This window comes from Chrysochloris asiatica, unplaced genomic scaffold, assembly GCF_000296735.1.
Source record: "Chrysochloris asiatica unplaced genomic scaffold, ChrAsi1.0 scaffold00014, whole genome shotgun sequence".
Lineage (NCBI taxonomy): Eukaryota > Metazoa > Chordata > Mammalia > Afrosoricida > Chrysochloridae > Chrysochloris > Chrysochloris asiatica.
This window is the reverse complement of record NW_006408532.1, coordinates 17,190,621-17,194,406: the sequence shown is the minus strand read 5'-3', so window position 1 is coordinate 17,194,406 and position 3,786 is coordinate 17,190,621.

Below are 3,786 nucleotides of genomic sequence, written 5' to 3'. Positions count from 1 at the left end.
AACTATGAAAACTTCTTTGTTATTGTTGTTGTCAGGTGCCATCAAGTTGGAACCGACTCATAGCGACCCCATGCACTGCAGAACGAAACAATATCTGATCCTGGGCCAACCTCACTACCGCTACCACACTTGACGCCATCAATGATGCCACCTGGCTGATCCATCTCGTTGGCGGTCTTCCTCTTTTTCTCTGACCCTCCATCTTACCCAGCATGAAAACTTCTTAGGCACAACCAAACACTTTTTGAGGGATGAGTCACTGAGCTTGGGGGCTTAGGACCATCATCTTGAGAGACAGCTACATCAAATGACATAACAGAGTCTATCTACAAATACAATGTTCTATATCTTTTGATGATGTGGGGTCTTAAAAGGTAGCAAACATCTATGTAATATGCAACTTTTGGTCTCCCTGCCTGGAGGAAAGAAGAAAATCAAAGACTCAAGGAAATAATTGATCATTAAGACCACATGCAAGTAAAATTTTTCTAACGATAACTCAAAAACAGCCACAAATGCTACTATTGTAAAATAGACGCCTGAGTGGGATAGAAAGGAATGTTGGGAAACATGATTAGAGAAAACTTGTAAGCCCGCCTTCAGCCTATAAGTGATTGGAATACCTAAAAGGGGTTCTACAACTTGCCCAGTGACATAGGCCTCATGCAAAGCCTTTACAGAGTATAGAACCTTAGGTGGAATCCTGAGTCCCATCCACAACCTTGTGAGGTGAGACATTCCCACTAGAAAGGACAAGCAGACTGGAACAGCTACAGTGACAGAAGATACATCTTCAAGATGAACCTGACCTATACTCAGAGCAGTAGTTACTCTAAATGCCAACACAGAGGGAAAAAGTCTTCAAATCAAGTTTCAATGCTATCCACTCTGTCCACGGGGTAGATAGGAACGGGCAACTTAGACATTGGCTATCTAAAATGAGGGGGCAATAAAGGCACTAAGTGACTGGCTTACAAGGTTTCAAGAGGGAGCTTAGTTTAAGAGTGTTGGGGGAAAGAAAGAGTCCCCACTGAATAGCTATCATCTTGTCTAGATGGGTCTGGTGTAAGGAGATGGGGATAAGATTCGTAAGATTCAATAGTGAATAACTGTTATCATGACTAATCGCAACTGTCACACTTGTCAAGGTAGAAGTTTTGTAACAAAAACAGGGGAGTGGTTACTCTTACAGTCCAGAAATAAAGGACCCCAGGACCATCAAGAGAGGAACACACAAATAGAATGTGGGACCTTATCCAGACAATCAGCAACGCCAGAGATGGGGGCATGGAGTGGGGGCGCAGCCGAGGACTCTAGATTCATCAACTAAGAAGAGAAGGACTAAGAGCTGGTGGCCAGGAGCAGACTTGCAGAATGTGCCCTTTGGAGATGTCAATTATTATATATGCCTGAGTGGGGGTTTTTGTTTGTGTGTTTTTTACAAAAAGCTAAAGTGGATATAGAGAAATACTTTTAACTGATGGTATATGGAGGGGGTTATAATCAATGTAATGAAACAAGTTTTACGAATGGTTGAATGTGAAACTGATGATATGCCCTGTAAACTTTCACTAAATCCACAATAAAAACCTTCAATTAAAAAATAAAAAACAAAAAAAAACCAGCCACAAATTCAAGCAGATTCAGAAGAGGATGTGGAATGAGAGGTTTCATTGCTGATATCAAATGGATCTTGGCAGAAAGCAGAGAATACTGCAAAGGTGTTTACTTGTGCTTTATGGACTATGTAAAGATTTTCAACTGTGTAGGTTATGACAAATTATTGATAATATTATGATAATGAATATTCCAGAACACTTAATTGTGCTTATGAGGAAGCTGTACACAGACCAAGAAGTAGTCATTACAACGGAACAAGGGAACAGTGAATGGTTTAAAATCAGGAAAGGTGTATGCCAGGGTTGTATTTTTCACCATGTTTCTTCAATATATATATTGAGCAAATAATCCAAGAATGTGACATCAGAACTGGAGAAAGCCTCATTAACAATCCGAGATATGCAGACGATACAACCTCGCTTGCTGGTACTAAAGAGGACTTAAAATACTGATGAAAATCAAAGACCACAGCCTTAATGCATCTCAGTATAAAGAAAACAAAACTCCTCACAACTGGACCAGTGAAAATCATCATGATAAATGGAGAAAAGATTGAAGTTTTCAGATACTTCATTTTGCTTTGATCCACAATCCATAAGGAGCTCTGGTAGCGTAGTACTTGCAATTTGGGCTGCTAACCTCAAGGTCATCAGTTTGAAACTCCCAGATGTTCTGCAGGAGAAAGATTAGGCTTTCTGCTCCTGTAAAGATTGACAGCCTCGGAAATCCTACACAGGGTCGCTATGAGTCGGAACTGATGCCATGGCACACCACCACCACCACCACCACAATCAATACACATGGAAGCAACAGTCAAGAAATCAAATGACAAATTGCATTAGGCAGATATGCTGCACAAAACCTCTTCAAAAACGTTCAAGACGAAGTTGTCCGTTTGAGAACTAAGGTGTGCCTGACCTAAATCATGGTATTTTCAGTAGCTTTGTATGCATGTAAAATTTGAACAATGAATAAGGAAGGCCATAGAAGAATTGATGCATCTGAGTTATGGTGTTGGAGAAGAATATTTAAAGTACTGAAATGCTGGAAGAACAGACACATCTCTGTTGGAACAAGCACAGCCAGAATGCTCCTTGGAAGCTAAAATGGCGAGACTTCGTCTCTCATTCTTCAGGTATGTTATCAGGTGGGATCAGTCCCTGGAGAAGGACATCATACTTGTTAAAGTTGAGAGTCGGCAAAAAAGGGGAAGACCCCTAATGAGATGGATTGGCACAGTGGCAACAGCAATGGGCTCAAGCGAAACAATTGTGAGGATGGTGCAGGACCGGGCAGTGTTTTGTTCTATTGTTTATGGGGTCCCTATGAGTCAGAAGAGACTCAACCACTCAACTCAACAAGTACCTAACACAAACACACAAACAACATCAACCTAGTTGTGAGTTATCTCCAGGATCTCAGCTGGCAATCTGTTTCTCTGCTTTCTAGCATCCTGTGACGCTCAGTTCCTTTCCAAGAACATTGGAAGAGTCCCAGATGGATCCCAACATTCCCAATATTTGACATCAAAAGTGTCACTTAGATTTTTGCATGAATTTCCCAATATCCAGCTTACACCTAACTAGATCTTTAAAAATGTGAACATTACGTAAATACTCTTGTTGTTAAGTGCCTTTGAGTCAGTTCCGGCTCATAGTGACATTATGAACAACAGAACAAAAACAGCCGGATCTGGAACCAATCTCAAAATTGTTGTTATACTTGAACTCATTGAGACTTGCCAATCCTACTCATTGGGAGTCTACCTCTTTCTTGCTGACCCTCCACTTTCCACACATGGTGTCCTTCTCCAGAGATGGGTCCCTGATGATAATATGTCCGAATTATGAAAGACAAAGTCCCACCATTCTGGCTTCTAAGGAGCATCCTGGCTGTGCGTCTTCAAACACAAATTTGTTTGTTCTTCCTGTAGTCCTCCATACTTGCACTATTCTTTTCCAACACTGTAACTCAAATGCGTCAGTTTTTCTGTGGTCTTCCTTATTCATTGTCCAGATTTTGCATGCATATGAAGCTATTAAAAGTACCATGGTTTGGGTCAGGCACATTTTATTCCTCCAACATGTCATCAGGAGGGATCAACTTTGTTCTTGAACACTTGAAAGAGGTCTTGTTCAGCAGATTTGCCTAGTGTAATATGTCATT